Source organism: Brienomyrus brachyistius, chromosome 19, assembly GCF_023856365.1.
Source record: "Brienomyrus brachyistius isolate T26 chromosome 19, BBRACH_0.4, whole genome shotgun sequence".
NCBI classification, from domain to species: domain Eukaryota; kingdom Metazoa; phylum Chordata; class Actinopteri; order Osteoglossiformes; family Mormyridae; genus Brienomyrus; species Brienomyrus brachyistius.
Window position 1 is genome coordinate 4,879,617 of NC_064551.1, and position 12,741 is coordinate 4,892,357.

The 12,741-nt window shown below is 41.9% G+C and overlaps 1 long non-coding RNA gene across 2 annotated transcripts in view; it reads left to right on the top strand.

Annotated features, from left to right (window-relative positions):
• LOC125714499 (uncharacterized) overlaps positions 1 to 12,741 on the top strand; it is a 127,761-nt gene that overhangs the window by 57,200 nt on the left and 57,820 nt on the right. The window lies entirely within an intron of this gene.

Here is a 12,741-nt window from a genome sequence, read left to right on the forward strand (position 1 = left end):
TCTGATTGGCCAACTTTCCATCCATCCATCCATCCGTCCATTTTATATACCTATCCCGGAAGCTACAAGTGCAAGACAAGGAATAACCCACAATGGGGCGCCAACCCATCACCAGGCACACACACACACACACACACACACAGAAACACACACACACACCATTGTCGGCAAATTTTATTACTGGTGCTTTTTTTTTCGGACAGAGTGGACCATGGCTTAGTGTTGCTGATGGAATTTACCCGTAAGGAGAAAATAGCTGGGGACCCCTATTATAATGAATCATGACTAAATAGTAATAAACAGCACAATAAATGCAAAGACAAGCAGGGTTTTACTGGAGTAAAAAAATGTACCATGATGCAGTGCCAGTGCCAGGTGCTGCAGTGGCTTCTTGGGTAGCACTGCAGCTTGCTGGTTTAAATCCTGCATTCACTCTGTATATATGACATCTCTCTGTTCTTCTCTTATCACATGATTATTGTTACTTTATTAGGGCATCTCCTGCATGTTAGGTATGGCTAAACCTTACAGGTTGTGGCCCTCAAGCCCTGGATTGCCCCCCCCCCCTTATGTTTAGCTGGTGTAAGAGTGGGCTGTGCTGCTTTTGTCTGATTACCCCCATTAGTCGGCTGGAGATGGGAACTCCTGGCACATAGGAAGTGCTGAATGGCTGTTTTCGAAGGTAGAATGAGCTTTTATTCCATGTTTGGCCCGCTCACCGGCGGCTGGGGACCTCGGAGGGGCCTGTGCTTGTGCTCAAGTCATCTGTGTGCTCTTCACGTTCTCGTGAGAAGAGCGGTTTTGTTACTCGCTGCCGTTCGGCTCGACATCGCCAGTCGGAAACCTGCATCACGCAGGACCCCACCTTGGATTCCCATCATCTCGGGTGTCTGCCAGTGAAAAACGGATGGGATACGCAGGCAGTTTGCTAAGGCGATTCACACGCTGGCTTCTTGGGGGAGGGGGGCCCTCACTTAAGTGCAAATCTTCGTCTGAATGTTTCAGGTACTCTGTTGCCATGGTTACTAAAGGTCAAAACAGCGCTTCAACAGATCAGGAGGGAGATTCTTTTAGCTAAAGATGAACGGGACGTCCTCTGGTGCCCGTTTTGATTCCTTACCTTTTTAAGTCATAGGAGGCAAGTTCAAAGAGGAATGACTGATACTATCACGTCCTTTACTCTTGGTCCAGTTCATATTCCCAGTCTATCTCCTTCCCTCTCTTTAGAAAGCAGGGAGATCTGGATGTAGCCAGTTTTGTATCTCCGCACCAGCGGGCATGCCATTTTAGTGAAATCACTGTGAAATCTGCAACCGGAAAGCCATTTTCGGTATGCCGTTTCCACCAGACGCTCTCCACAAAACTGCTTTTATATCTATTTTGCATAGTTCCCTCACAGGAATAATACACAGGTATGAAGATATTCATCTTTAGCTTTTCCTGGCATCGTGTGCCTCTCCATTATTCTACAGCCAGCTTTGAAGTCCCGTGACACATTAGCTGACAGCGCGGCGGCCGTCAGTGACACTGCCTAACAAACATGGGCTGCGGAATCGCGGAAAAAAATCCGTGAAAAAAGTTAGGCACTAAAAATAAGTCCTGAAATCAATCTCCGTTACTCATCTGCAGGAGGGAGTGATATTCTGCATATACAAGACCTCTCGGCCGCTAAAACACATGCATGATTCAGAAATGCTAGGGCCAGGCCTGTTTCTCAAGTATTTGCATGGGTTAGTATGCAATCCAGAGTCCACTGAAGTTATAAAGCGGGAAGGTAGGTGGAAACATAATCCCAGCACAATCAAACAGAGTGAGTCACATGACACCTTCCCGTATTGCAGCCAATAGGGACAGAGGTTGGGCCCTAGATAGAAATCCTATCTCATCTTTTATAAATAATGCAGGTCTCCTTCAAAGACATCAGACCAACAGTTACTGTGAAACATAACAAATTGACAGATCTTATATAGTTATTCTTGAGTATCATTCAGGGCCCCTCCCTGGGAATCACCATAACTCACCCCCGCCACACACACACACACACACACAAATACTTCCCTTCTCAGCGCCCCTGAATATGACTTTGGCTGAAACTCTAGAGGCCATGCCCCCCCCCCCAAAATGAGCCATTGTGCCAGCCCCCACTGCCACCCATTTATTTGATTGCAGTTTAATGTCGTAATAAAGGTGGTCATCTTAAAGCGAGCCGATTATGCAATGGATCATCTACTTATCCAACACTTTACTCCCCACCCTCCCCCACCCCATCAACAAATTTTACCCTCACCTACGGCTGGGGGCTATATTGAATTGTTACTGTAAATTGATATATTCTCAAAACAAGATACAGGCTGGCACAATAATCTTTATATCGATATACTTTTATTGTGCGTTAAAATTGTGGCTCTATTAAAGATTTGTAATAATTCCCCCCATACCCATATATAAACACGAGAGCTCCAGTTGTGACGCTGTACAGAATTCACAGCTAAAATCAAACGCTTTTGTTAATGTCTCCCAGGGAAGCTGGGTGGGGGGGGTGGGGGCTACACTTTTTAGAACCATTTAGCAAATTGTTTTTAGATTTGTATTTCAGGTGTTTTTTTGTTCTTAAACATTCACTTTCTGTTTTAAGAGCAATGTCAAAAACCTTGTTTAAAAAAACTGGGTGGACTTGATGGGTTTTATGTCGAGGCTTTTATGTTTTATCGGAAACTGAGATAGACTTAAGGCATAATAACATTTTTGTCCTAATTCTGAGACTTATGTTTGCAGTAAAGGAACATGTTCATACTGAATAGTTCTAGTTGTACATTTGAAAACAGGAAATCGTACATTGCTCTCCTGCCTAAAAATGTGAAGCTATGGTTTTTGATCCATATGGCCCTTCCACACACCAGCCCCCCACCCCCCCAATGCCATCTTGGGCCTGTCCATCAGATTTCTTCTGGTGCTTTCACTGTTTATATTCTACCAACTAATCCTAAACAGCACCTGAGTATAGTGCTGGGCCGAGAAGTAAACCGAATAGAGAGGCCTTCAGTAGCACTTAGAAATGTGTCTTAGGCGCTTCGTGTCTTTCCTGACCTACACAAATGGAACCTTGGATAAATTGTTCTGTCAGAAGGAATAGCTAATGAACGTGTCATAAAGAGCCAGTCCTTTGATGGTTACAGATCAGTCCCTTTTCTGGTGACCAAGAACACATGGAGGAATTCCTAAATGCTCTGTCCATTCGACCCTAAATTATTCACTTAATGCCAGTAATTTTGAACGTTACCTCGGAGACGTTTACATTAAATAATAGCACCGAATCACTTAGAATTTATTTCGGCGTATTTGCTGGCTTCTTAAGTACAGCCAAATACTTGATAATCGCTTAACCTTACTCAAACAGGCCTCCATTAGAGATGTCAATGCCTGCACTCTGCGGGATTTGACAAATTATTGCTATGAATAAATGATGCAGGCCTTGTTAAAATAAAGACTGCAGACTTATTACATGCAAATTAAATGCTGCTCAGACAGTTTTTGGTGCTTTTCTGAAATTAGAAACAAAATGTAGTATAAAGCTGCTATTTTAGGCTTAAAAGTGAGGATTATGGAGCCTCCTCTGAGAGCTGGAGACACAAAGGAATACAAAGAAAGTCATTTTTTAATGTCGTATGAATAAATCCTTTTTCCTACATTGAAATAAATGAATTCCAAATTAGATAAGACACAAGCTCCTTGGTATTGCTAAGAACTGCTACCATCCCGTTTCCAAAATAGGTGGGACGTTGCGTGAAATGCAAATAAAAACAGAATGCAGTGGTTTATGAATCATATAAACCCATATTTAATTGAAACTAGAACAAAGACAACATACTGAATGTTGAAACTGAGAAATGTTATTGTTTTATGACAAATAAATGCTCAATTTAATGTTCAATTTGTTGCCAGCACGTTGGGACAGGGGCATGTTAACCACTGTGTTGCATCACCTCCTCCTTTAACACTCTGTAAACGTTTGGGAACTGAGGAGACCAGTTGCTGGAGTTTTGAAAGTAAAACCTTGTCCCATTCTTACCTGATATTGGATTGCAACTGCTCAGCAGTTTGGGTCTCCTTTGTCGCATTTTTCATTTGATGATGTGCCAAATGTTTTCAGTGGGTGACTGCAGGCAGGCAAGTCTAGCACCTGAACTCGTGCTATCGTAACACGCGCACAATGCAGTTTGGCATTGTCTTGCTGAAATATACAAGGACCTCTCTGAATAAGACATTGTCTGGATGGCAGCATTTGATGCTCCAAAATCTGTATATAACATTCAGTATTAATGGCGCCACCCCAGATGTGCAAGATACCGAAGCCATGGGCACTCATGCACCCCCATACCATCGCGGATGCTGACTTTTGAACTGTTCGCTCATAACAAGTTGGATGGTCCACCTCCTCTTTCCACCGAAGGATGCCACATCCATGATTTCCCAAAAGAATTTTTAATTTTGATTTGTCAGACCATGGGACTGTTTTCCATTTTGTCTTCAGTCCATTTTAAACGAGTTTGGGCCCAGAGAAGTCAGTGGCGTTTCTGGATCATGTTTAAATTTGCATTCTTCTTTGCATGGTAGAGTTTCATTCTGCATTTGTAGATGCAGTGACAATCTATGTTCACTGGCAGTGGTTTTCAGAAGTGTTCCATGCAGTGATTTCCACTATAAAATCGTGTCTGTTTTTAATGCAGTGCCACCTTAGGACCCGAAGATCACAGCTATCCAGTATTGGTTTTCGGCCTTGTCTGTCGCGCGCAGGGATTTTTCCAGATTCTCTGGATCTTTTAATGATATTACCTGCCATAGATGATGAAATTCCAGAATTCTTTGCAATATTACATTATTTTTAAATTTTTGGATTTACCCACGTAGTCTTTCACAGAGTGGTGAACATCTCCCCGTCTGCACTGCACTCTGGGAGGGGGCTCTTTTTATAACCAATCATCTTACTGACCTGTTGCCAATAAACCTAATTAGTTGTGAGATATTCAACCAGGTGTTTTGTTTTAGTATTGCTACTTTTCCAGTCTTTCGTTGCCCCTGTCCCAATGTTTTTGAAATGTGTTGTTGACATCAAATTCAAATTGAGCATGTAACTGTTCTCAGTTTCAAAATTTGATATGTTCTCTTTGTCTTATTTTTAATTGAATATGAGATAATATGAATCGTAAATCAATGCATTGTTTTTATTTACATTTTACACAGCGTCCCAACCTTTTTGGTTGTATTTTTATGGATAAAAAGCCATGTACTTATGCCTAGCTGACCCCTTGACAACATGTTTGTGACGTACTATTCGCCTCACTTGTACGTCAGGTTGGGCAGAAGTATGTACTAAATAAAAATGAATGTAAATCTAAATATCTGAACCTGAGAGCACTGTCCTGGGAGGTTTGAGGTTCTGACATTGCTGAGTCGCTGTTGCATACCACAAAGAGTGTTCATTGGAAGATGTAACATTAGCATTCTGATGTCGAATGAAAAGGCCAAGCCTTTATGAATAAATTCTTCGATGTGATCAGAAGTGCAAAGTCCAGGTGCAGAAAGTACAAATCCAGACTAAGGTTTTGTTTCAACCAACCAGTTGAGTATAAAGAGACACAGTCACAGATTACTCAACTAGTTGGTTGAAACAAAACCTTGGTCTGGATTTCTACTTTCTGCACCTGGACTTTCCACCTCTGGATTTGATACATATTGTAGGTTTCATACACAAGGAGTTGTTGTCAGACCAGCTTCAATTTCTAAAATACAGTGAAAAGTTGCAACTTTGCACCAAATGCACACAGCTCACCTCAGTTGCAAGTGATGACCTTCAAATAATGCCCATTACACATTCTTTGAGGATTGAAACATCACCCGTCACCCAGCGGGATGCATTTGGATGCATTTGCATTGGTCTGATGTAGAGAGGGCAATTAGTGAAGAAATCCCACAGAAATCTCCCTCGTTAAATGGTACGTAGTCCACCACTTTGCCAGAAGGATTCTGTAGTACATCTGGCCACCATTTTCTTCAATTTTACCTCACAAACATTTGGCTTTTCAAGTTCTGCTTTTTAATAGTCATCACTGCATATCCATCTGGAAATTACTTAAAACATATATTAATCCTGATGATAGTATGCTATAGGAAGAGTAGTTTCCAAAAACAGATATTGATTTTTCTTATTTACATTCCCAGTTTTACTGTGGGAATTCTTACAATTCCTTAGGGAAATCCTTTGATGGCAAAAAGATCTTAAACCGAAACACTGGTTGTTGCAACCATTGTTAACGATTTCGGGAAATGAGACATTGCAGGGATTTTTTTTATAGTGTTCTGGAAAGACCACCCGCAGCTTCATATCTGTCCTATATGCTCTACGTCGCCATTGTCGTTTATTAAGTTGCGATCTGCGAAATCTGATTCCCTGTGTAATGATATTCTGATATCAACCCCCCAGCTGTCCAATGAATGCTCATTAAAATAATGAGTGATGAACCGGGATACCTTTGGAAACCAATGGACTCTGGCAATTGTATCTGTCCATATGGTGCCATGGGAGTGGGTGCATAGCACAACTGCCTTGTACTTTCCAGTGGGGGTTTGAATCCCATCTTTGATGTGTGTATTTGTGTCTAACATATACATTACAATGTGAGCACCAAATGTCCCTACAATGGGATAGAAACCTGCATTTTTTCGGTCTCCACAAGGGGAAATTTAATTTAATGAAAATCTGTGACTGCAATTAAAAAACTAAAACATTTTTGGGTTATTTATGGTTAAGGTTAGGGCTGGGTAGGATTTAAGATTGTTATTTTTGGGATTAGGGCGTCCTGCCCTGGGTGTACCCCACCCTGTGCCCTGAGCTGCCTGGGAGAGGCTCCAGGCCCCCTGTGACCTTGGATGAACATTTCAAAGATGGCAAAGTGGAGAAGAACATAAGAATATAGGCAAAGGTGCCACAGGAATCAGCATCCTGTCTGGAGAAGACAGTAAAAAGACACGACTTCAAGTTTGAAAAAAAAAACTGCACTTCTTTGTTTGAACAAGGGATACGAAGATAACTTTCGAATTTCTGGAAGCTGAGCAAGATGAACTGAGAAAAGGTCAGAAGAACGAAACAATGAGAATGACGATGATCCCGACCGTAACCTCTGTGCTGCCCCGCCAGGGGGGTGCTGCTAATTGAGAGCGTTTTGCTTTCGGTAGTGAGTTGGCTCCATGCCCATCGTGTGGAAAAGAAGTGGCTCTGATGGAGGCGTCTTTCATGTCGTTAATTTGCCACGTTAATCCCCCGTGATCTTGGAAGCGCTACGGCGGTCGCAGCAAATCCTCTGTGCTCCGTGGCATGAGAGCGCGACACTTTAATCCAGCCGAACTCTTCTTGTTTTCCACGCCGTACATTTTTCATAGGTGACTGAGTGACCCCTGCTCGGGGTTTAAGTAATTTCTTTAACAACTTGAGCGCTGTGTCAGATTCGCTATTGTCTTTGTGTGGACATGTGCTTGAAGCTACAATATAGGCAGACCCTCACTGAAACACAAAAAGCATTGACGACAGTCTATGGCTTAGTAAGTCACAATCAGAAGGTTGCATGTTCAAATCCTAGGGTCAGTATAAAGATTTCAACACTGGGCATTAAATAAATGTAATGTAACATGCAAGGCAACAGAGAGAGAGGTATGTAGGAACCAAAGAGCATGACCAGGTGCTTGAGTCTGATGGAAATCCCCAGTCAAGCGGGATACAGAGCGGAATTCCCTGGTAGCATCTGCTACCGCTGGCTCCAAGTCAGATTCGCACAAGCTATTTAGCATGTTAGAGTGAGTGCAGAATTCTGGTGGCATATCTAGGAAAGTGACTTGGATTGTACTGCGGACTCTGTAATACTTACCTAATGTGAATCAGCCAGAAGTATACACAACACGAGATATAAATGCAACAAACTACATTATCATGTGGCCCAGTAGGCTTAGCCTCGGTGCTCTATGCTGGTGGTCGGAAGGTGGCTGGTTCAGTCCCGGCTTTGGCTAAATAGCCATGTCTGTGGGCCCTTCAGCAAGGCCCTTAACCCCCCACCTCATAGGTGCTGTTATGGGGGGCTGCCAGGCTTGCTCCCACGAATATATGTGTCTGTATGTCATGGAGAGCAAGACGGGGTAGGTGAAATGAGTATTTCCACACCAGGATCAATGAAGTATCTTCATTTCATGATAGAGCTCCAGCTGGGAAGCGTCACGTGTTATTAGACACAGATTTACTTTATTTGCAAATATTACTGTACATAAACTCAGACTTCAACAATCAACTAGTGTTGCATGAGGAAGTTGTTTTCAAGACGCTTTTTTTCCCACTTAGCAAAAATAATTAACTTCCTTGTTGAGAGGTTGCTGAGGCATTAATCTGACAATGTCTGCATGTGAACCATCAAGCATCCTATAACTAACTGCTGGATTTCAATTGCTTGTATCTTGGATATTTAATGAACAGTAATTGTATTTTTACTCGGCATCTTCTGATGGAAGTAATAAACTGTCTGCATTTGAATGAAACACTGTGTTCACTTTTAAAAAAAAAAATCAACATTTTTGCACATCAAAATATATCCAAATACATATACATCAAGCTGTCAGATCATGCATCCAGGACTCAGTTTAACTGCTTGCTAATTAAAGTGTTTCTCCTGAATTCTATTTTTTTCTGGTCTTGGACTCATTTCTGCTATTTTATTAGTTAATAATGTCTCTTTCATTTGTTTAGTAATTTGTCCAGATTATACTTCAATAATTCTGTTTGCATAGTTTTAATCTTTCTTGTGTTCATATTAAAATAATTAAGACCATGCCTTGCCCCCGATGCCACCCAAATGGACTTGTAAAATCTATAAATTACACACTGCTTTCCAAGGCTTTTCTGTAGTTTTTCATGCTGTCTAAATGTTGCTTGTAGCTTCAGGTTAATGAACCAAGGACGTCCCGGTCCGAATGCCAAAATAAATCACTCCCCCAGTCAAGTAAACAAGCATTGTGAAAATGTAGCTTGATTCTCTTATTTTTTCCTACCAAAGGTATAACTAACCAAAGGTATAACTATAACTAGCCATCCAGATTTGCGGCCAGATAAGTACAGAAAAACAACGTGGCTTGACAAGCAAAGGAGTTCTCAGCTTTGTGTGATAGTGTTCCACACTAAATACACCTGGAATGTTTGGTGAGGGAGCCCTAAATATTAATAGCAATTACAGTACATAACTGTTGTGTGTTTTGGAGACGTATGTTAGTGGTACAACATTCGTGTCAAGTCACAGGCAGACATATTTTGCAGAAGGTAAACCCGTTTCCTATTTAGTGCTGGTATAAATGTCTGACATGAGTCTCCCTGCCACCTGTGTCATCCTGTGCCAGTGTATATTTACGCAGGGCAGGGGTCTCAAACTCCAGAGATTCTGTTGATTTCCATCCTGCCTAATTCCCCTGGCCAAAGTGATCCAATTTGCAGTTAATTGTCTGTAGGATTCATGCCCCAGAGCTCCGCAATGCCGCACTGCCTCCCAAACATCACAAAAAAATCAGCTATATCTCGAGTTCAAATTGCAATAAGCTAAAATATTGCATGAATTTCTATTATTGTACTCTCATAGTAGACTATACAGTTTACACAGATGGATGTATTAACTAATTCAGTGGTGTCCTTTCTAAATGATAGGTCAGTCTGAAAGGTCCACTTCTAAATCTGCGTAGTCAGTCTCAACAAAATGCGAAATGAGTTTTAAAATAGAATTTAAGTTACTGTATTATCACAAATTAATAGTCAATCCTGCTAAAACACATAATAGCACATCTGTTCCAATACAGTAAATATATTATGCCTAGTACCCAAATCCAGTACAACGTGGAATCATTTTCAATCGGCAAGAAAAGTACAACGCAAATTACAATGTGATGTCGTCTTAGCCAGAAACATTACCTGCATGCAACTACAGCCATCAAAGCGAATGATAGCGATGTCCGATTCATGATCGAGACGTTCTTGTGAACGGGTACTGTTCAGTGAATAGGTTTTTAACTCTAAAAGGTTCAAACTTTTGTACATCTACGAATTGGACAGGTCAAAGACTTAGATTCTCAAAATCTGAAAATATTTGTCAAATTACCATATATAAAACAGACCGCAAGCTTTTTAAATTCACTTACATTTGGTTTTCGTCAAATGCCTGGCCACGTGGTAGCTGTGGCTCACTACTGCCGACTAGATGGTACTCTGTTCAAAAAAGGGGCTCAAGCATGCCCCAAAGTAAACAAAGAGCGCCATCTAGTGGGGTCTGAAAATACAGCAAACGGTTCATGAAGTCACTTTGCCCATCACCACTCCTGTCTCTTGCCAAGTTCGGAGACTTATAGAACCAATAGATGTTTATTATATAATTTATTAGTCTATTATTATTATTATTTGTTATGTGAAATGGATATATATTTACATTATTAACCACTGGTATTACTGTTTTTATTGTTTAACTAATAATTTTGTTTGCAATAAGTTACTATGTCTTGTCGTCACATTCCCCTAACCCAGTTTTTTCCATTGTATGTGGCTATTTTAGTACACGAGGTTCCTCAGGAACTCATTAGCCAGGTTGTAGCACGACTGACTGTACTGTAATATACTACTGACAGTAAAGACGCACCTATCATAGCTACATCCAGGCATCTAAACAATAGAGCACAGGTGTTAAGAACAGCCAGCAACTGCTGGAGGTAGCGTGTGGCTCTATGGATTCGTGATCAGAAGGTCACTCATGGAGTGATTTGACCTGTAGGCCCCAGAGCAAGGCCCATAACTCCAGTTTCCAGAGGCTTGCTGACACAGATATCCGATCCTTGCTTGTATGTTACTTTGGAGAAATTACTTATAAATAAGGAAACATTTATGTGCTGTTTAGCTTGCCTATCTATGGATGTCAGTGACCTCTAACAATATTTACATCTCATCTAATGAGCAGTGAAGTTAAGGTATAATTGATTGATAGATGTATATCGATTGCACAGTTGTAATGTATATTCATTCCATCTATGGACATCTCCAGAGTTGTAAGACACGGCTACCATTGTAGAAAGGTACATATCTGTAGGCTTTATGAGAGCTTCCTCTACTGACGAGAGGTTCTTTACCCTCATCTGATATTGGTGAATCTGGAAACATTGCACTTCTTTAGATATGTTGTGACCTGAGATTTAAATCTGGCTGATTGAGGGGAAGCACCAGACAGACATGTTAGATGGTTGTACTGCATCAACACTGTCTTTCAGGCACTGTCTCAGGCTTCACTCTTGAAAGAGCATTACTTTAGGATGAAGGAGGCCGTCTGGCAGTGGCCCGTAAGTATCTCATCTCTGCAAAGCTATTAAGTAGGCCCACAAAGTACCCAAACGACTGAAGCACTAGGGATTTGGCTCTCCATCCGGCTGAGGTTAATGTTCCTTCTTACCCAATCAAGCTCTGCAATGGCTCCCTGTCTTTTATCACGTCAAACCCCGCGGCTTAACGGCATTTTGAAGTTAGCCTGTAGTTCCTGGCTGCCGCATCGAGTCACTAAATTTACGATGAAACGCTGGATAAACGTTATCGCTATCTTTCAGAACGTAGCGGGTTCCCAGGACGCCCCTCTTTAGCTAAGGCGGGCAGCAAGCTCAAGGCCACTTAATGGCAGGGAAACGACCATTTAGTGCCACGTGAGCAGAGCACTTTCGCTGCTCAGGCCTGCGCTGCAGATGATGTGATGCTTTTGGGAATTTAGGTCCAGGTCCAAATGAAAACCATCTACACTGTGCCAGTAAACATGGTCACTCAGCAAAGGTCCCTAACCACTCCCCCCCACCCCGCTTCAAAAACATCAGCTCCCTCCCTGTATTTCACCCTCCTAATATGTCTGTGTAATGTGTAAGTGCAACATAAATACGTAACTAGCATTCATGACCAGATCCGTCCATTTTCCATATCAGCTTCTTTTAGGCAGGATCATGCAGCTAATCCTGGAAACTAGAGGCACAAGGCAGGAAATAGGCCGGGGGGGGGGGGGGGGGGCACAACATTCAAACTCTACATGAGTCGAGCCGAGGCAGAGACTCAAACCCTAGGTGTTAGGCATAAAGAAGAAAATATGCACTAACAGGTACTGACTGGGAACAGAAACGCATTCACTAATAGATTACGAATAAAACACGACATATCGCACAAATATGTACAACAATGCACATGGGCTTGAGTCTGAGATGTTACGAGACACTGGATCACAGTGGGAGGGTGCATGGTGTGATATTTTGCTAATTTGTGCTTCGTCGCTATTGAATAACACAACTTAGCCATCAGTCAGGTGAATATTTGTATTCAGCGTGTGTGACAGGGAATATGCGAAAAGGCCCACCCGGCAACTGAAGCAAATTGGGGGGAAAAAAAACCACGTTTGAGGGTCAAACAGCAGCACGAAGCTGATATAATGACACACTGAGCGATTATCTGTTTGGACGCAGACAGATACAGCCCTGAAAAGATGAGCTCTTTGCAACAGGCAGCAAATAAGTAAAATGCTTCTTTCGGTAACTAATCAATCTGCACCGTACAGTGGTGGTAGTCACAGCTCACTTTGGATGTTAACGATCACGGTTCTTGTTCAGGAATTTATTCGGAAAGTATGGGGGTGTGTGTGGCTCAGCAGATTA